This window comes from Gossypium hirsutum, chromosome A03 (assembly GCF_007990345.1).
Source record: "Gossypium hirsutum isolate 1008001.06 chromosome A03, Gossypium_hirsutum_v2.1, whole genome shotgun sequence".
Taxonomy (NCBI): domain Eukaryota; kingdom Viridiplantae; phylum Streptophyta; class Magnoliopsida; order Malvales; family Malvaceae; genus Gossypium; species Gossypium hirsutum.
In genome coordinates this window covers 89,529,051-89,552,296 of record NC_053426.1, presented here as the reverse complement: position 1 = coordinate 89,552,296, position 23,246 = coordinate 89,529,051, and the positions used below count along the sequence as shown (strand labels likewise).

The window sequence follows — 23,246 nt, the reverse complement described above, 5'->3', positions numbered from 1 at the left end:
ACGGATCTTTCATTGGATAAACTAGCCGAATTGTATGTCTCTCAGATTGTGAGATTACATGGAGTACCTATTTCTATCGTGTCGGATAGAGATCCGAGATTCATTGGGCCGTACGAAATCTCCGAACGAGTTGGTCCGGTTGCATATAGATTGATTTTGCCCCCTGAACTTGAAAGGATACACGATGTCTTTCATGTTTCGATGCTTCGACGCTATAGATCTGATCCTTCGCACATAATTAGTCTGTCGGAGGTTGAAATTCGAGCCGATATGAGTTATGAAGAAGAGCCGATGTGTATCCTAGCTCGTGAAGTGAAGGAGTTGCGGAACAAAAAGGTTCCGTTAGTAAAGGTGTTATGGCTCAAACACGGGATTGAGGAAGCTACTTGGGAAACCGAGAGTTCGATGAAAGAACGATACCCAAACCTATTTACTGGTAAGCTTTTCGAGGACGAAAATTTCTTAAGTGGGGGAGAGTTGTGACAGCCCTAATGTGACCCTAGTCGGAAAGTGGTTTCGGGACCACAAGACTGAGTCGTAAAAATAATTAATTGCTATATTATGTGCTTATTATGTGTGAACATGAGTATGTGGAAGTTTCATTCCCTAATTTTACCAATTGCATGAGAAAATTGTTAATAGGGATCGATTTGAGACATGGAGAAAATATGATAGTCCAATTTGTCTATTAGTGCATGTACCAAAAAGAGTGGACTTGCATGTCAAATAGACCATTTTTGAATGTGAATGGCCGGCCAACACACGCATGCATTATGGTGTTCCCTTGTCTCCATTTTTTTATATTTGGTGGGAATTATGTATAATAAATTTATATTAGTAAGTGGTGATAAAAACAAAGTTCCATCATCTTTTCTATCATCTTGCCGAAACCATAAGGAAAAGAAAAGAAAAAAATGGAAGCTAGGACATTCGGCCAAGTGAGTTTATAGATTAAGGTATGATATCATGTGGTTCTTTTGGCATTTTTTTGTGAAGTTGAGTTGTTTTGATGCTCATAACATGACCCATGTGTTGATTTTTGAGTTGTGTTGCAAGAAACCTTTGGTTATGTTCTTATATGCCAAAGTGATGATGTTTTGTAGTATGTGATTTGAAATGGTTATAGATGAATATGAACTAAGAAACATGTATTATTGAGTAAGTAGAAGATAGAAAGGGGTTTAAATGGGAGGTTCATTTGATTTATTTTTGTCCTTGTATGAAAAGTGGTTCTTGGTTAAGGCCGAATGAGTCATGCTAGATTAGTTGAAAAGAATGTTCATGTTATGAGGTAATTTGAATAATTGACCGAAACATGAAAGGAATAATGAAAGTTGTATTAAGTTTAATGTGCATACTTTAGTCTAAGTGTTGAGGAGTATTCGGCTAAGATAGTTGAAATGTGGGTGTTGCCGATTTTTAAATTTAGATTATGGGAGTGGCTATAATGGGCATTAAGATGTTGAACTTAAGAAATTAGAAGTAAATGAACTTGATAGTATTTAAGAGATAGAGGTGATAGATTAATGTTGCACATTCGGCTATGGTTAGGCATGTTGATGATCTTATCTTGATTTAGATAATTAGGCATAAAAGGGTGGTAAAGGGGATGGAATTGTCGAATGATTAGTTGGGTAACAAAAGAAGCATTCGGCCATCTCTTGAGAGCTTGTGTGATGTTGGGTTTAAAATTAGCAAAGGTAACTTACCTAATGCATGTGCATGTGTGATTAGATTTTTGATGATATGGTAGTTGCATGAGGTTATTAGCCGAATATACTAACATACATATACATGTGAAATTGGATTGTAAATATTTAGCAAGGTGGTTAAACTAGTTAAATTATTGATTTAGCTCAAGGAGTTAAAGGAGGTGAATAGAGCAAAGGCAAAGAAAAGGTTATCGAGTAGCCAAGTTGGAACCGTCTTACCCAACACGAGGTAAGTCATTAAGCATGTAGTTGGTATTATTTCAAATGGTCATAATGTTTATGTATTGATGCTGAATGGAATGAATAAATATACATATATATATATATATGCATGTACGTATGTGATGATGAAATTGTTGAATGAAAAGAAAAGAGGTAAGATGTACTGAGTTGTTGATCTCGGCACTAAACGTGCGGGTATAACCATTTATGACCATGAGATTGGCGCTAAGTGCGCGGGATTAAATTGTACAGCACTAAGTGTGCGATTTGACTATGTTGCACTAAGTGTGCGAAATGAATATGATGCACTAAGTGTGCGAATTGACCATGCGGCACTAAGTGTGCGAGTTTGACTATGTAGCACTAAGTGTGCGATTTGATTATGTAGCACTAAGTGTGCGAGTTGATTATATAGCACTGAGTATGCGGACTCAATATACATTCGTGAATCATTATGGACACTACGTGTGCGACACTATTGAGTCGATCGCGGACAGCGGATCGGGTAAGTGTCTTGAGTACATGGCTAATAGGTGCTATGCTTATACTTGGTGTTGAGCTCGGTAAGTTTGAACCTATGTGACAAATATACTTGAAGTCACGTACATAAAATTTATCGTAGGATGGGTGAAAGGCCGTTTAGTCGTTGATTGTAACGAAAATAAATTGATTTATGAAAATGCTTCAATGTCCTATTGATGAGTATATGGAATGTGAATGCATGAATTGATATGAAATTGAATCGATAGGTTGGAGGAACTATGGTATGGTTCGGTATGGATGGAGTAAATTGTCTCGTTCCATTTTGTTTCCTCTTGTGATAATGTTATTGATGGATGGTAGTGCATTGCTTATGACTTACTGAGTTATAAACTCACTCGGTGTTTCCTTATCACCCATTATAGGTTGCTTGGGCTCATCTATTTTTGCGGGGTCAGGCCGTCATCGAAGTCATCACACCGGATAGCAAGTTTTGGTACTTTCTTCTTAGTTGGCTTAGAAGAACATTTTGGTATGTATAAGCTATTACGTTGTGTTTGAACTTTGGCATGTAAACTTTAGGCCATGCGAAAATGGCACGAATGTTTGATTGAGTTGGATCAAGGGTAGGCATGAAATGGACCTAGTTACTTTCGTAACAGATGCTGGCAGCAGCAGTGTCATGAGATTGAAAAATCACTAAAATAGTAGGAGTGGAATTAATTGATGAATAAATTATGTAATCGAAGCTCGATGAGTCTGCTTTCACGAGGAAGTAACGAAAGGATCATATGGGCAGTATATTAAGAGATAATCAGATTATAGTGGGACAGGGCCAGAACGGTTTCTGGATTCCCTGCTCCGACTTTGGAAATTCATTAAAATTAACCAGAGATAATTAGGGGTCGTACCATATATGTACAGATTCCTCTCTGAGTCTAGTTTTCATAGAAACAAACGGCATCAGTATTGAAGCCCCGTGTAGGGAGATATCCAAGTCGTAATGGGAAAAGGTCAGTGTAGTCGATCCCTGCAACATGGGAGACTTTGACTAATAAACTGTACTAATTGGCCCGACCAAAATTCTAGAAAAAAAATACATAGATGGGCACATGAGTCTAGTTTCGGGGAAAAATTACGAAACTGATTTTCGAGTTACGAAACTCAAGATATGATTTTAAAACTACTAGTACACAGATTGGGCAGTGTCTGGAAAATAAATTTTGTAAGGGGTTAAAGTCAGTTAACACCTCGTGTTCGACTCCGGTGTCGGTTTCGGGTTCGGGGTGTTACATGGGGAGCTCCAGTGTTATTTGTTAAAAAGAAAGACGATTCAATACGGTTATGTATTGATTATCGACAGTTAAATAAGGTGTCTATCAAAAATAAATATCTGTTACCTCGCATTGATGATTTATTTGATCAATTGAAAGGACCTTCTGTGTTTTTGAAGATTGATTTAAGATCGAGCTATTATTAGTTAAAGGTAAAGGAAAGTGATGTACCAAAGACGGTGTTCCGAACATGGTATGGGCATTATGAATTCTTAGTGATGCCAGTTGGGTTAACAAATGCCCCAACTGCTTTTATGGATCTTATGAATCGAATTTTTCAGTCGTACTTGGATCAGTTCGTGGTATTTTTTATTGATGACATTTTGGTATATTCAAAGTCTGAATCTGAATATGAACAACATCTTCGAATTGTTTTACAAACATTACGGGAGAAACAATTTATGGGAAATTGAGTAAATGCGAATTTTGGCTATCAGAGGTGGTATTTCTTGGTAATGTGGTAACAACAGATGGAATTAGAGTGGATCCAAAGAGGATTGAAGCAATAGTTCAATGGAAAACTCCCAAAAATGTGTCAGAGGTACGTAGTTTTCTTGGATTGGCTGGGTACTATCGAAGGTTCATAAATGGATTTTCAAAAATAGCTTTACCGATGACGAAGTTATTGCAAAAGAATGTTCAGTTTGTCTAGAATGGTCAATGTCAAGAAAGCTTTGTGAAATTGAAGCAGAAGTTGACAGAGGCACCAGTTTTGACTTTACTAGAATCGGGGAGAGATTTTATTGTGTATAGTGATGCTTCTTTAAATGGTCTCGGGTGTGTACTGATACAAAGTGGGAAATTGATAGCTTATGCTTCTCGACAATTGAAACCGCACGAGCGTAATTACCCGACACATGATCTGGAATTAGCTGCTGTAATTTTTGCATTGAAAATTTGGAGATACTATATATATGGTGAGAAATGTTATATTTACACAGGCCATAAATGTCTTAAGTATCTTCTATCATAAAAAGAGTTGAATTTGAGACAACGTCAATGGATATAACTTCTAAAAGATTATGATTGTGTTATTGACTATCATCCGGGTAAGGCTAAAGTGGTAGCTGGTGCATTGAATAGGAAGGCAGTAATTGAATTGTGAGCAATGGTTGCACAGCTCAGTATTAGTGATGATGGAGGTTTATTGGCTGAATTAAGAATTAAACCGGTGATGTTTGAATGACTCAAGTCAGCTCAGTTATAAGATGATAAGTTAATGAAGAGAAAAGAAATGGTTCAGAGTGGTATAGCAGGGAATTTCAGTATTGATGAGCATGATTGTTTGAGATTTCATAATCGGATCTGTGTTCCAAATGTTTCAGAATTAAAAGAGTGGATACTTCAAGAAACACAGAATAGTCCTTTTGCATTACATCTTGGAGGAACAAAAATGTACCATGATTTACGAGAATTGTATTAGTGGCCAGGTATGAAGAGGGATACAGTAGAATTTGTGGCTAAATGTTTGACATGCCAGTGAGTCAAAGCAAAGCATCAGGTTCCAACTGGTTTACTTCAGCCTATTAACATTCCTGAATAGAAATGAGACTGTATTACAATGGATTTCGTAACGGGATTACCAATATCAGCAAGTAAGAAAAATGCTATTTGGGTGATTGTTGATCGGCTTACAAAGTCAGCTCATTTTATAGCAGTCAGAACGGATTGGTTACTTCAGAAACTTGCAGAAACATACATCCGAGAAATCATGAGATTGCATCGTATTCCTGTATCGATAATCTCTGACCGAAATCCACGGTTTACATCTAGGTTTTGGAGGTAGTTGCATGAATCTCTTAGTACTCGACTCCATTTTAGTACAACATTCTATCCACAGACTGATGGTCAGTTAGAGAGAGTTATTCAGATTTTAGAAGACATGCTTCGATGTATTATTGATTTTGAATCAGGTTGGGAAGGTTATCTGTCGTTAGCTGAATTTGTATATTATAATAGTTTCCAATCAAGTATTCAAATTGCTCCATATGAAGCTTTATACGGTAGCAGATGTCGGTCACCAGTGTGTTGGACAGAATTGAATGAAAAGAAAATAATTGGACCAGAATTGATTCAAGAAATGGAAGATACTGTTAAAAAGATTTGAGAAAGGTTAAATGTAGCTTTTGACATACAGAAATCGTATGCAGATCTGAAACGTCGGGACATTGAGTATTCGGTTGGTGATAAGGTATTTTTAAAATTTTCACCTTGGAAGAAAATCATGAGATTTGGTCGAAAAGGAAAACTAAGTCCTCATTTCATTGGGCCATATGAAATTATAGAAAGAATTGGACCGGTAGCATACTGTTTGGCTTTGCCTCCAGAAGTACAAAAGATTCATGATGTTTTTCATGTTTCTATGCTCAAAAGATATCGATCATATCCTTCTTATATTATTTCTATAGAGGAATTGAAATCCGACCTGGTTTGTCATATGAAGAGGAACCGGTTAAAATATTAGCTCAAGAGGTAAAGGAATTACGTAATAATCGGGTTCCCTTAGTGAAAGTATTATGGAGAAGTCATAATATTGAAGAAGCAACATGGGAATCGGAGGATACAATAAGATCCCAATAGCCCCATCTCTTTTTAGGTAAATTTTGAGGACGAAATTTATTAGGGGGAGAAATGTAATGACTTGAAATTTATAGGTATTGGAAATTGTGTTTCTGGATTACTGTTTTTGTAAATCGGGTTCGTAAATATTTATTAAAAATATTTATGAATGTTAGTTGAGTGATTAATTATATTTTGGTTAAGTGAATTAACTTGAATTGAGATTAATTTAGTATACGGACTAGATTGAATATACTGTAAAAGTTGAATAATTGAATCAAGAAAATTTAAATGACTAAATTAGTAAATAATCCATAAGGGAAATAGTGACAAATGTGTGGAAAATATAGTTCCATGTGTATGTATAGTATACATATATTTATACTTAGTATTTAAGTATATAATGTAATAATATATTAATATAATAATATATTAATATAATAATATAATATAATAAAAATTAAAATAGATGAAAGAAAATAAAGAAACAAAATAGAAAAAGGAACAAAGAAAAAAACAAAAAAGGAGAAAAAAAGAAGAAAAGAAAAAGAAAAGGAAAAACTGAGGTTTTAGGATTTAAAGTTTAATTTGGTAAGTCAATTAAGCCATTTTTACTTAATTTTGAAGTTTTAAAAGCTTTAGAACAAAGTTTTGTTGAAATAAAGTTGAGGTTTTGGAGGTTCATAGGTTTTTAAACATGGTTCATGTTGAACAAATTGTTGAATTAGGGATTTAATTGAATGAATTTTAATTTAGAATTGATTAAGGGATTAAATTGTAAAAGAAGCTGTAAGTTTTATGTTAGAGGGACTAAATTGAAAGAAACTTGAGATTAGGGTTTTACCATGAATATTTGATGGTTAGGGTGAATATGATAGGAAATTGAATAGAAATGAAGTATGAATTGAGTGAAAAAGTAAATGAGTTAATTAGGATCAAATTGAAATTAAGGTTTGAATTAAATAGAAATTCAATTATTTATTGTGAATTAATGTTGTATTAATAGTGTAATTTTTTTTAATTTTCGTAGCTAATGTAGTATCGGAGACATCGACAAAGAAAAGAAAAGAGAAGGTTGACGAAGAGTAATCCGAGAATTACGGTTTGTATTTCTATAAACCGAACTTAATAATTAATTATTGTCTTTTATTATATAATGTATATGGTAAGTGAAATGGAGGTAAGAGTTGTTATTTTTTTTTTATTGTATTGAAATATATATTGAAAATATTGAATCAAAGTGTGAATTGATTATTATTTGAAAATTGAAAGTGAATTGAATACCCTATTAACAGTGTTGGGCTAAGTTGGATATAGTTGGCATGCCATAGGATTGGAAGTGTTCGGGAATACTTCGACTTTGAATCAATGAGGCACTATAAGTGTCGTATTGATACTGTTACTTTGATTTAATCCGATGAGGTATTGAGTACTGTACTGTTACTGTTTACTTCAGTAAAGCCAATGAGGCACTGAGTGCCGTACTGGTGTGTTGGTTGGATTCGTGTATCCGTCTAGGTCCGAGTTATGTTAATAGGGGTAAGCTACTGTACTGAATAACTGATGGTTACTAATTGATTATATTAATGTGCTGAACAACTGATTTTTATTCATTGATTATGAATAGAATTGAATATTTTCTTGAGAATGAGTTATGAATATATTTATTGTTATAAAAAATGAAATTTTATAGTCCGAATGCATATGAATTAATAATTGATTTAAGTGTTGGTTTATAGAAATACCAGTGAGTGCATATTCAGTGTACGGTTTGTTTCTGTGCACAGGTTAGGTACGAAAGTAACTAACAACTCAGCATTCAAGCCGATCCCGAACTCAAATACGTGGTGACATATTTTCTCTTTCGAAAATGGCACGTACCTAGGTTGCTATTTGTTGTCATTTTGATGTGTAAATATTAATGACAAATTGTGGTTTTGGTTGTTCCATATAATTACATATGCCTAAAATATAGTTTACTTCATAGTTTAGTTAATTTTGTTAAATGATATTTAGATGAATCAATTAGATAATTTATGTTAGATTGTTATAAACATAAATATGTTAGAACTTTATATTATTAGTTAGTTATAAATAGAGATATAAATTCATGAATTGAATTGTTGGAATATTGGAATTTAGTTGCTTGTGGTTTAAAATTTGTAGGGTTGGTAAACTTGAATTGAAAGGCTCATTTTGAGTCCACACGGCCTGACACATGGGCGTGTGATTAGACTGTGTGAGACACACGGCTTACACATGGGCATGTGGTTAGGCCGTGTGTCCCCTGCACCTTAAATGTTGTAAACATAATGCCAGGGAATAGCCACATGGGCAGAGACACAGGCATGTGTCTCAGCGGTGTGAGGCACATGGCCACAGCACACGGGCATGGGCCCTGGCCGTGTAAAAACTGCATTAGATTCGAATCGAAAATAAATCAACATGGGCTAAGCACACGGGCATGTGTCTTGGCCGTGTGAAACTAATTTATTCATGAGCAATAAGTCAAAGAGTTACATGGGTAAAGGACACCGGTATGTCCTGGCCGTGTAAGCCACACGGTATATCAAAACAAGCATATCATGGAGACACACGGGCGTGTCTCCTAGACCACACGGGCGTGTGGGTACTGTTTAAAAGGAAAATTTTGAAATTTTTCAGAAAACTTTAAGAATTTATGATTGGGTCCCGATTTGTTACTAACTTCTATTTTGGGCCTCGAGGGTCCATTAAAGGGTCAGTAAGACGAATTACTAAACTGTATAATAAATATTCTTGTATTATTCTTGTTTAAATTGTAGTGACTGGTAATGATTCGTAATCCTATTCCGATGTTGGAAAAGGGTTAGGGAGTGTTACATTTCCACTTCGCAATGTCACTGCATTTACATGTTGTCTTGGGTTAGGTTCCGTTTGTAACGGTAACTTCCCTTGTGATTTCATTTTCTCAATTGATGTAGCCAAGTCTCTTATAGATGCCTCGGGTTTCTGTTTAAAATCAAGCTTATTAGCTGCTAATTTATTAACCATGGTTTTTAGAGAGGTACTTGAATCTTGTGGCTATTGTGGAAACTGATTTTGGTATGGCTGATTATACCGTTCGTTGACCCCATAACTCAAGTTAGGATGGTCTTTCCATCCTAGGTTATAGGTATTAGCATAGAGGTCATATGGCCTTTGTGGTCGCTCAGGAAAATTCCCCACAACATCCAAATTGGCTATAGTATCATCATACAAACTAGGACATGCATCAGTTGTATGTTTAGGTGTTGCACAAATTCCGCATGGTTGGTGTAACACCCCTAACCCGTATCCATCGTCGAAATAGGGTTTTAGAGCATTATAGAAAGTTTTATAATGTTTTACAAATAATTTATGCAAATTACTATTCATTAACCGAGATCATTCAAAATATCCCTTAATTGGACCCACGAGGCTCAATACGAGCACTAGTATCGAGTTGTGACTTATTAGGAACTCTAAGAATTTTTTGCAAAATTAAAAAATTTTACAAGGTACAGGGCTCACACGCTCGTGCGGTCCAACGGACACACCCGTGTGACCCTAAGACATGCCCGTGCTGTAGGCCGTGTTCAAACTTTTGTAACTCTTTGACTTGTGCACACGGCCATGCCACACGCCCGTGTGCTAGGCCATATGGTTAATTAATTCAATTCAAAATTAGGTGCAGGTTTCACACGGCCAAGACACACGCTCGTGTTCTAGGCCGTGTAGCACACACGGTTGAGACACACGCCCGTGTCTCCGCCCATGTTTCTGCCTGTGTGCTCAATTCTAAGCATCATGTTTCTCAAAATTAAGGTACAGGAGACACACGGCCTAACTACACGCTCATGTACTCAGCCGCGTGTCATGCATGGTCTAGACACACACCGTGTGTTTGCCCATGTGGACAAAATAAAGCCATTTCTAGCTTCATTTCTCACCCTAAAATAACACCAAAGGCCTGTACTTAAAACTCACATCCAATACCAACCATTTCAAGCATTTAAATTAAGCAAATTCCATCATTCAACAAGGCATATGATTGCATGCATACATGTTTATAATCTTACCTTGGTATATTTCATATGTTAGGCATAAGTTGAACAACCATTAACATGTATGTAACTACCATAGTATGACATTACAAGTACATCAAAATAACCATTATTAAAAATTCCAATGGCTAGATTACAAACCACAAAAATAAGCCATCTATGGCCAAGTTAGCCTATACATGCTATTATAACAAAATGATTTTTACTATAAATACCCAAAATAGCTAGTAGATAGTGTGATGGTGCTCCAATGATCTCCAACCTTCACAAGCTTTTGAGCACTATAAAGCAGAGGAAAATAAAACAGAGTAAACATTTAGTAAGTTCGTATAACGAAAGCTAAACTTACCAATCCCATTTATTAAATCTAAGCATACAATATCATGTTTTCCATCCATTTGGCGTAACTGCCTAAACACATATATTCAATCAAACATGTTAGTCACAAAATCTTCATATACATTAAGTAAGGATAGATGAACTCATCATGCAATATTCTTTCAAGACATTATCATTTCATCTAATAATACTCATACCATGTCGAGAGTTGTGTCCGTTGAATCATTGAAATCTCGATGGATGTTCAACTTGTACATTTGAGGTGTACGATTTAATAATCCACCAATTCTTTTTCAAGAGTACCCATTAGGGCACTTAATCAAAGAACACACTCTCGAGCCACATGACGTATAACAGGATTACCAGTCCAGGCTAAATCCTTTATATAACATATGCTCAGAAGAGCTCAATTAGGATTACCAGTCCAAGCTAAATCCTTTATGTAACATATACTCGAGAGATATCGTATCAGGATTACCTGTCCGGGCTAAATCCTTCCTATAATGAGGTCTATAGGATTACTCGTCTGAGCTAATTCCCGTCAGCAACAAATGCGGGACGTCATTCATTTCGAGAAAGCACATATGTTCGTCGGAATTCAATATTCAATAAGGACATAGCCCTTTTTCACCATTTTCAAGCATGTATTAATTTCTCATATTGTAACATCCAAGTAAATCACATAAATGATAATCACATTTCATATAATCACAACATTTAATTTAACATAATTACATGCTTGATTTAAGTTACACGAACTTAACTCCACTCTGGTTCGCGTATAAAATCTACTAATCTGAAACTTTTTCTTTTCCTCGATCTAACCTTGAATGTGAGTTGTCTAGATCTATATAAATAGCTTTAATACTGAATTTCTCATATTTCATACTCATCTGGACTCAATTTATGTCTTAGGAAAAATTACCATTTTGCCTTTAACTTTTCCATTAATTCTAATTTCGTCCTTAGGCTCAGAAAATAAAACTTGTGCAATTTACTCCCTATTCCAAGCCTAACCAAAATCCCATCACAAAATTTACAGCACATGTATTCATAAAAATTCAAAATTTTTATCAAATTTCACAACTTTACATTTTAGTCCCTAAATCATGTTCTCATAAAAAATCGCTTTGTAAAAGTTGTTTATCTATCAACAACCTTTCATTTTCTACCATAAATTTCTAATTGTCAGCATATTCATCCATGACCCAAATTTCATACCTTGATAAATTTTCAAATTTATCCCCCAATTAGATAGATTAAGCTATCCTAGTTTAAAAATATCAAAATTACTAAAAACGAGACAAAGAAACTTACCCAATTAAGCCATGAAAGTTTCTTCTCTCTCTTCTATGGTTTCCATGTATTTTAGGTTGAAGAAGATGAGTCACCAAAAATCTACATACATTTCTTTAATGGTCTATATACCATATAAGGACCTCTAGTTTTGAATTCCATAGCTATTTAATCATTATAGCTACTAGAGTTCAACTTTCGCATTTTATGCGATTTAGTTCTTCTCGTAATTAAACACTTATTCGATAAAATTTTCGTATCAAAATTTTCACATGGCATGTCTATCATAATACAAACCCTATAATAAAATAAAAATAAACTTTATTTTCAGATCGTATTTGTGTTCTCGAAACCACTGTTCCAATTTTACTGAAAAATTGGCTGTTACAGTTGGGTTGGTCTTGTTTTTACCTCAAAAAGAGAATTCACGATATTAGTAAGTCGATCAAATTTATCTTCTAAAGTTGAAATACTTAGCTGGTGAACCCTTCTGGTGGGCTCAGGATTGGCTTGGAATTATTGAGTATTTGCAGCCATCGTGGATATCAAGTCCCTCGCCAGTTGGGAAGTCATGTTGACCAATGCTCCTCCGCTGGTGGCATCTACCATATTCATCTCTATGGGCTTTAAGTCCTTATAGAAGTATTGGAGCTGAGAATGTTCTGTTATCCCATGTTGTGGGCAACTTGCACACAACTTCTTGAATCGTTCCCAATAGTCATAAAGAGACTCCACATCTTTTTGCCTTATATGATCTCCCTTTTTATCTCAGCTACACAGATGCTGGAAAAAATTGTTAAGAAACAAATGAGAAAGATTAGTCCAAGTTGTAATAGATCTAGGAGGTAGGTAAAACAACCATTCCCTAGCAGAATCTGCTAGGGAGAAAGGGAAAGTATGCAATTTGATTTGATCCTCAGTTACGCCCTAAGGTTTCATACTAAGATAAACTATATGAAATTATTTTAGATGTTTGTGTGGATTTTAATTTTGTAAGATGCGAAAAGTTGGCAGTAATTTGATTAATCCTGACTTCAGTTCAAAATTAGTATCCATAGTAGGATATACAATACATAACGGCGGTTGTTCTGTAGGAGCTTCGGCCAATTGTCGAATTATTTGAGCCATAGTTGATGTGCTAGATTTGGGTTTTCGTTAACCCTAGTGTTAAGCACTTCTTCTGGTGGACCAACTCCTAGTCTTTCATTCTCTAGTGTTTGAGTAGGGTTTTCGTTAACCCTAGACTCAACTTTGTCACCTGCTTTTATCTCTGGCGGTGGGTTACTCTAAGTTCCTACCACATTTGACTGCTTTTTACGTAGCTTTGTTTCGTTGCGATTAGCTTTCGTAGTCTTCTCTATTTCTGAATCAAACATAAGAATACCTGGAGTAGATCTGGTCATAAAAAACAAAAGAAACAAGATTAGTACGTTACCAGTCCCTGAAAATGGCACCAAAATTTGATGCATCGTTGAGAGACCCAAAAATATCCTCTCCCTATAAAATAATGAAAAGAATAGTATAAGGGAATTAGGGTCAAATCCTTAGGGACTGGATTTGCACAAATTCTTGTTCCTCGAGATCTCGGGTAGAGTTGTGCCTAAGAAAAACAGTGTACCTAGAAATAAAATAAAAAAAATACAGAACTAAAAATATAGACGAATTGAGATTGTGTAAATTGAAATTGAAATTGTAAAAATAAACAGAGCCGAGAAAAGAGATTATTGGTTTGAGAGATTCCAGCCTCTGATTATCTTGATCCTCCTGAGGTTCAATCCTAGGCTTTTAGATGATCCTTCTCATGATAGAATAAGCCAGTTATAGTGGAAGAGGACACCTACAACCACTAGCTCCACTTAGATTTTAGATTTACGATATAGAGGAACCTGAATCTAGCCAACCGTCACTTTTGTGTGACAGTCTTACACTAGATCATCACTTTTCAATGGTGAATGCCATACCATTTTGTCTCTTGGGCTCGACAACCACTGGTGCAATAAGGTAACAAACCGACTGTGCAACCTTCCCAAAACATACAAAGCGGTCGCCTTTGCACAAGGTGAAAAGATCACTTTTGAATGGACATGGATGGAAGTGTCAGTCTCGTAGTGCGGAGAAACGATGAATATTCATTGACATGAACCCTTTTTGGGGAATCTCGACAACCTTTGGGTAGATGATTTTAGTGGTTGATGCTTTTTGGGAAAAAGAAATAAGTTTAATAAAATTGAATTTTATTGAATAAATAAAAGGAACAAAAGCCAAGAGCCTTAGGGAGACGGAGGTTTTACAGAAAAGATGAGTACAATTTGTGTCACTCTATCCCCTATTTATAGTACTTATAAAACCTAGTTTGTTCCTATTTAAATTCTAAAAGATAAATAAAGATAAATAAAGTTAAAAGTTGAAATTAAATCTAAATAATAATCCTAACAATAATCTTTATAAAATTCAAATTTAAATAGAGTCTTATGTTTATAAATCTTTTCTTTGAACTTTTTGCCCCCAAATCTTTCACATTTTGTATTTTTGGCACCATTTCTTTTCTATTTTGCATGTTGGCCCATTTTGTCCTCAAATTCATTTTTTTTATCCTCAAAATTCCTTTTGCTTTCAATTTAATCCCTACCAGATAAAAAAACATAAATAGCTCAAATTAGTTAGATCATACTCAAAATAAATATGTAATTAATACATAAAAATATGTCATTTTAGAGTATTATCAATTACCTTCCAAATTAACCCATTTCAAACCTCATTCCATTCATTTGCAATCCCTCTCCAAAGAGGAGAATAATTCTTTGTATAAAGCATTTGTGGAATAATGCCATACCATTTATACTTCGTTTGCAACACTTAACCTAAAGCTAATCCAATTGACTTACCAAATTGAATCTTAAGTTCATAAGAAACGCTCCATTTTACATCTCCATCTGTTTAAATCCCATGCCTCCTAATTCAACGGGTCGACACATCACTTTCCAATTGACAAGGTTAATCTTTCGCGTCTCTTCTTAGTGTAACGAGATTTTGTGCAAGTGTACACAATCGTTCAAGTAAAAAATAAGTAAAATAAGTTATCGTCTCCATAGGGACTCTATAAGCTTAACCGATTAATTGCAAAATTATAATTAACAATTTGATGTAAAAACTCAATAATTTGGATGGTGATTGTTAAACTAAGTAAAATTAACTAGATGCAAAGATCGATCCCTATACAATTCTAATCTAGATGCAATTTACCTAAAAGTATGAATGAATGGCTTTAGCAACAAAAGCAATCAACATTAAACGGGCTAGGATAATTATATTAATCAATTCAATTTACTTTATCAAGCTTAACAGTGTTCAAAAATACTTCCACGACAACTCGATCTTTCATGAGTTTGGAAGCCAAATTAAGTCCTTCCAGAGTCTTTTACTTAGTTAAATATGCATTTTATTGATCAAATTAACTAAGGGATTCTTAGCATTTATGTAAGGTCACAGGGACATTTACGTTTGCAATAGTTTAATTACATAAACCTAAAAACTATGTAAGATAATAGAGCTAACTAAATATATTATGAACCTCAACTTAGTCGGGTTTAAGGATCTAAATTGAGCATTGCACTTTTAAATTATGTGTCTACTAGCTGACATCTAGCTAGGAACGCTCTGCTAATCTGAGTACACCCAATCCCATATGAATGAAATACATCATGATATTAATTGAAAACATGATTAACTGAGGCCTAAACATGTTAACCATGAGTAAAATAGATCTTATTGAATTAACATAATCATCCTAGCAAATAGGATTTAAAATAACATTGTTGATGTCAAAAATAATAAACTCAAAGCAAACATAATTAAAATAAATAACAAGAGGAAAAAGTAAACTCTATTCAGTTCAATAGCCTTTCAGATATATTCTGACTGATTTAGTTCAGTAACCTTTTGGATCTATTCTAATTGATGCACTCCTCTATCCTGCTCGATGCTTCTTTTGCTAAGGAATTCCTAAGGTGGTCGGCCAAAGAATACTTTTGAAAAAGCTTTTGTGGCTAAAGGATGGCAAGGAGATTGGTGGCTATTGTTGCATGTAAATAACTAATACATTTGTACAGGTGTACACGTCATTCAAGTAATAAAGTGATAAGTAAGTATCGTCTCCACATGGATAAAAAATTAGTAAGAAATTGATTAAGTTATTATAATCCTATTGACTATACTAAATAGCAAGAAATACTTGCAAGTTGAATAAGGTGTTTGTATAATGATCTAATGAAATCAAATGTTAAAAACAAAGAATTGATATGGCAAATAAAATGTTGTGGCAAATTACAGAGAAAACCAAGAGTCTTCCTGTTGTTGAATTAATAGGGCTAGATTTATTGAGGTGAAGTGTTCATATCAAAATAATGCCATGGAAAAATATTGTCTAATCAACTGCTTAGAGAGTCACTATTGTAACCTGCCTCTTTCGATAGCTAGATCTTAAGCTAGAAATCTAAGTTACTGTATGTCTACAAAAATCTAGGTTAATAACTACAATGAATGTTCTTCTCTGTACAACTCGGAACTTCTATGTCTAGAGTGCTAGAATATTCTGTCAAGTATTCGCTTGCAACAAACTATTCAAGATCTAGTATATTTAAGCTTTTTGGAATTAAAAACACATCTAAGAATACAACACACAATCAACTATGTCTAGAGCTTGCATGCATGTATTTAAAATAAGCATAAATTGAATGAAACAGTGACATAGACAATCTCAAATCATGGGTATTAAAGATGATAAAACATTTACCCAAATAACTCCAACCTAGAAAAGATTTAGTTCATGGGTTGAAAAGTTAACATCAAAATAAAATCATTCATCAACATTCTCAAATAAGTTTGAATCACAGAAATCAGGAAAATAAAGGTAGAAATGCAGGAATTCTTACCACACTCCAACTTCTCTTTGATATTCAGATTGTACATGAATCCAGGATAGCTATCTCTCCTCATTTTTCACATCTGTATTCTTTTCTCTGAAACTACTACTCCTTTCTTTCTCTGGAATTCTCCAGCAGATTTTTCTGGAGAGAAGACTAATCCCTAAAATCGTCTCTAATTCCTTTCTCCAAAAAATCCTCCTCCCCTTTCTTTTCTTTTTCCTCTTTTATAGGGTAGGTCCCCCTCTCTTAGCACACACATTTCTCCCTCTTTTTTAGGTGGATTTATCTGGTACACTGATAGCTGGTTGAGAGTGAGGAGAATTGAGTGTTGCGTCAACATTAGCCTGGAATTTCCATGACATTTCTGTTAGCATTCCATCCAAAATTTTTCCGTGGCAATATTTCACTTCCTTCATTCACTTCCTCCTTTTCTTTTCCATTTCTTCATCTTTTCTGTACCTACTGCATACAATAGCCGATTCTCTTTCTCCCAATAGAAAAAGTAAAAAAAATGACATTCAAGGCACAATCCAAGCATTATTATGCAATGATCTAAAAAAAAACCTAAAAATGCAAATATATCTACTTAAGTACATGCATTTAACCAAGTTTAGAGGCTCGAAATATAACTCTTTTCAAGAGTTATCACACCCTCAAACCTGAATTCTTGCTTGTCCACAAGCAGAATATGTGTAAGTATGCATGAATGCATGAATTTACCATAACACTATAATTACCCAATATATTGCTAAATTATCTGAAGTATATTTTATAACTCTATTCTTAGCAGTTGATAAACCGTAATTTATACATATTTTTACCCCATGTTTAACGCATTTTATGGATGATTTCCCATTAGAATTGGTGAATTCAATTCTCCTAATGCTTTAATTTCATGTTTTATACATAGGAGAGCATAGGAGAGCGAAAGGAACGAGAAACGGGCCAAAAACGGAGAAAATGGGCCAAAGTACGAAATCAACACGGCCTGGACCTCCTCACACGGGTAGACCACACGGCCGTGTCAATCTGCCAGGCTCGAGCACGGCCTGAAGTAATCGTACACAGGCGTGTTACACGGGCGTGTCCCTGCCGAGCCCAAGTTGAGTCCAATTCAGAAAAAGCTAATTTTGAGGGCTCTTAGGCTTTTCAAAGCCTATAAATACACCCTAGAGGAGGAAGAAAAGGGGGACACAGAATAGAGAGTAAAGAATTACTCCAAGGAAGTCGATTGATCCATCTCAGAAGCTGGATTCACCATCAAGACTGAAGATCTCTCCTCAATTTCCCCTTCAGGAGTTTTGGGTTTTCTTTATGTTTTGTATTCTTTATTATTCTAAGATGTCTTCTTATTTAGTTATGAACTAAAGCCCCTAAATACCTAAGGGGAATGAAACCTAAGACAAATCTTGTTATTGTTTTCTGAATGATAAATATTTGACTTGTTCTTAATTATGTGTTCTTAATTCTTGTTTTGATATCCCAGGATACTGATTCAAGATAAGCCTTTATTAAGAGGAGGAATAGACCCTGTCTAAGAGTACATTTGTCATAATTAAGCGGAGTTGTTTACCCGCCTCGACATAGGGTGACAAGATTTTGCCGGATTAGGGTGAAACTTAATAAGGGGATCCATAGATCGAGTTAATGCAACCCTAGGGTGTTAATTAGAGAAAGGTCTCAATTATTCAATCTAGGGATTAGAGGTTATTAGTCTTGAATAGGGATAATAACATAACTTAGGGATCTTTACGGAACAAGTTGAATGAATAAATCGTCCGATTCGGAGCCAGAATAACAAGTAAAGTCTAGATGGATTTTTCCTTAGGTATTGTCTTAATTCAATCGATTTTCCCAAAAGTAATTCCCCAATTCTATTCTCTGCGAATTCTTAGTTTAGATAATTAGTTAGTTAAAACAAAAACCTCTTTATTCTTAGGCTAGATAATAAAAGACAGTCATTACTAGTACTTTTTAGTTCCTTTGGGTTCGACAATCCGGTCTTGCTAAAACTATACTACTATTCGATAGGTACACTTTCCTATATCGCGATAATAGTTAGTTTCAAGAACGACTAATTATAAATATTTAAAACCTATCACGAAATCACGTGATCAAGTTTTTGGCGCCGTTACCGGGGAACTAAAAATATTAGGAACGCTCAATTTTTATTACTTTAGCCATTTATCTTTCTTGAAATTTTATTTTATTTTATTATTATTTATTATATATTAATTTACTTTTTTTTTCTTTCTCTTGGTAGGTTTTTATAGTTTATGACTAGAAGAAACCCGTCAGGACTACTACTTTTTTATGAAGAAATCGATCGCAAAGTTTGCAGAAATCAAAGAGAAATAAGGCAAAGATTAAGATACACAGGGAACGAGCAAGAGGGTGATACTCAACCTCCAACCGAAGAGATGGCTTTAAACTAAGACAATCAGCTACCTCCTGCAATTTTGATTAATCAAAATCCTGCTCCACGTACTATGTATGATTATGCTAAACCTTCTTTAACAGGAACTGAATCGAGCATAGTTAGACCTGCTGGAGCTGCAAATACTTTTGAACTAAAACCTAACACTATTCAAATGATACAACAATTTGTTCAGTTTGATGGTTTGCAGGATGAGGATCCCAACGCTCACTTAGTAAACTTCTTAGAATTATACGATACATTTAAAATTAACGGTGTTTTTGATGATTCCATTCGTCTTCAGTTATTCCCTTTTTCATTGAGAAACAAAGCTAAACAGTGGTTGAACTCATTACCACGAGGGTCAATCACTACTTGGGAACAAATGACCGAAAAAATTATATTAAAATATTTTCCACCGGCTAAAACGGCTAAATTACGTAATGATATCTCTTCGTTTGTACAGATGGACTTAGAAACTCTTTACGACGCATGGGAGAGATATAAACACTTACTAAGAAGGTGCCCTCACCATAGGTTACCGCTTTGGCTACAGTTTCAAACGTTCCATAATGGCCTGAATCCTTCGACTCGACAAATGGTTGATGCAACTGTTGGCGGAACCATCAATAATAAAACACCTGAAGATGCCTATGGGTTTATAGAGGAGATGTCACTGAATAACTATCAGTGGCAAGTCATGAGGACTAAGCCAACTAAAACAGCAGGCGTTTATAACGTCGATTCGGTTACTATGTTGTCAAATCAGGTAGAACTTCTAAATAAAAAGATTGATGGTTTACTTGGTTCTACTCAGGTACATCCAGTAATGAGGTGCGAGACGAATGGAGGAGGAGCATGCACAGAGTATCAACCCTTCAACCTTAGCATCAAGAAGGAACAAGTCCAATATATGGGTAACAATAACTCTTGATCCCAAAATAACCCATAAAGTAACACTGATAATGCAGGTTGGAGGAACCATCCCAATTTCTCATGGGACGGTCAAGGACATCAAAGACCACAACATCCTCCGGGTTTTCAACAACCACCCTATCAATAGGAAAAGAAGCCAAACCTTGAAGAGATGCTCTCAAAGTTTATATCTGTGTCAGAAACCTGTTTCCAGAACATCGAGACAACACTCTAAAATCAACAAGCGTCAATCCAAGGGCTCAAAACTCAGATAGGCCAGCTTTCCAAACTAATCTCTGAACGACCACAAGGTAGCTTGCCAAGTAATATTGAACCCACCCCAAGGGAACAACTCAACGCAATTAATATTCAAGATGACGAAGGAGTAGTTGAGCCTGACCCAGAACCGAGGCAAGACACTGTGGTAAGCAAAGGTCAAGGTGAGGTAGGTCATAATAAAAACAAATCAGTAATTGTCGAATATAAACCTCGTGTTCCATACCCTAACGCGACAAGGAAAGACCGCTCAGATGAACAATTTGGTAAATTCCTTAAACTCTTAAAAAAATTACATATTAACTTACCATTTATTGAAGCCCTATCACAGATGCCCAACGCAATGAAATTTTTAAAGGAGCTTTTAGCAAATAGACAGAAGTTGGACGAGGCGTCGCATGTGGAGCTAAACGCAGTGTGCTCATCTATTCTACAAAATAAGCTATAGAATAAACTAAAAGATCCATGGAGTTTTACGATTCCTTGCTTAATTGGTAGTTTAGATGTTAATAATGCATTAGCTGATTTAGGGGCTAGTATCAACGTCATGCCTTACAAAATGTTTAAGCAACTAGGTATCGGGAAACCCAAACAGACTAGGATGAGTATTCAATTAGCAGATAAAACTATAAGATTCCCTAGGGGTATTATTGAAGATGTGCTAGTTAAAATCGATAAATTTATATTTCCCGTTGATTTCATTGTTCTAAACATAGAGGAAGATAGCAACACTCCTTTAATTCTAGGAAAGCCGTTTTTAGCAATTGCTAAAACGATCATTGATGTTGGCACAGGTGAACTCACACTCTGTGTGGGAGACGAAACAATCACCCTTCAAGCTCGCAATTCTGACAACACATTGGAAATTGAAGGTGATCGTCTAAACCATTCTACTAAAATTGACAATATGGTGCAACCTTCTTTGTAGGAAATGAGTCTGGAGGAAGTACATGAGCCATTCTCAAGCAATAGTAGAGGACCTATTCATGAAGTTCGAAGTTTACAAATCGAGGAGCTAGATGAATGGCAGACGTATAAACCGAGAACACCTGAAAAATCGAATCTACGACAGAACGAGCTCAATACCTTTCCAAATCAACTTAAGGTTGGGGATAGAGTCCTATTAGATGCTGCAGATCCCCACATTGTCACTATCACACCGAATGAAGAAATCCCTCTTACGGTACTCAGTATTTTCCCATTTGGTATAGTCGAGGTGAGTCATCCCAAGTTCGGCACTTTTAAGGTAAACAACACCCATTTAAAACCTTATTTTGATGAGATTGATAGTAGGAATAAGGAGTATAAACTCCTCAAACCACCATGATCATTCAACGAAGAGGTAAGTCGAGCTTAGACTATAAATAAGCGCTTCTCGGAAGGCAACCCGAGCACTAACTATATTAACTTCTTTAAAATTTAGTCTTCATCATTTAACTTACTAACAGAGCTCTTGAATACAGGATTTCCACAGAGACACGGCCAAGAGCATTGGCGTGCTTATGGCCGTGTGAAAATAGGGCAAGAATTTTCCTAAACACGGGCTACGATAAAATGCCACGGCCGTATGACATGACCGTGGTCGAGCCTGCCAAAATAACACGGGCGTGAGGCACACCCCTGTGGAAGAACCGTGGGCGAACCTATTAAAATAGGATGGGTGTACGACACGCCCATGTCTAGCATCCGTGATCGAACTTGTTAGATTGACACGGGCGTGGGTCTTCATACACCGGCGTGGGAAAAACGAACAACACCAGACACGGCCGTTCGACACGGTCATGTGCACCCACACGCCCAAGGAACACGGGCGTGTACTAAATGCCAGACGCACCCAAATTCAAAATTCGCGAATCACACGGGCTAAAATTGGGGAACACGAGCGTGTTACCTGGCCGTGTGCCCTAAAATCTATAAAAATCCTGCACTATTAATTGTCTTCCCCACCCAAAAAACCCTAACCCTAGACGCTACAAGTCTACACGACCTCCCCGCCACGCCCATACGCTGCATCCAACTCTATTTTTGCCGCTCATTCTCCCTTTTCTAGCATTTGTTTATTTTTTCCCCTTTAATTGCACTCATTTTTCATGGTAGTTATCATAGTACTATGCATTTTTCATGATTATTTTCATCTTTCTATCACTCTCATTTTATTCATAGAACAAGTTATTATCATATTCATGTTCAAATTCTTACTCTTATATGATTTCTCTACTTTATTTGATTAGTTAGAAATAAATATTCATGATTAGAACAATAGACATACTCATGCCTTTAGTGTTAACATTTTTCATCCGTCACACATGTTGCATTCCATGAAATTCGTTGCCAGTTTTATGCCATACAATTGATTGCTTTGAGTAACTTGTTAGTCTTAGTAGTTGCTGAAATTATGATTGTTCTTTAAAATTTGTCTTCATTTTACTTTGATCATTCCTCAAGATGAATTAATGGTATTGATTGCAGGTACCATGTCATCTTCACGAGGAAAGAAAACCGTCGTACCTGCTTCAAGGAAACGGAAGGAAGCGTCATCTTCTACAGGTCCAACTGCAGAAATTCGTCACCCTCTCCTACAGTTCCCTCGTGGGCCCCAGGAAGAACTTTTCCAAATACTTCAGGCCTGACCTTTAATTGCGTGCTGCTACATCGACTGGGCTACCGTAGAACAAGTTCAGTTGGCTGAGGCGATTCGGGCCCTCCTA

General features: G+C 35.7%; 1 non-coding gene across 1 annotated transcript; it reads right to left on the bottom strand.

The window, feature by feature from the left end:
- Window positions 1-19,780: 19,780 nt before the first annotated feature.
- LOC121225230 (small nucleolar RNA R71) lies at window positions 19,781-19,887 on the bottom strand. Its single transcript, XR_005923139.1, has one exon. It is a non-coding gene; the product is annotated as a small nucleolar RNA R71 (small nucleolar RNA).
- Between the last annotated feature and the right edge of the window lie 3,359 nt (window positions 19,888-23,246).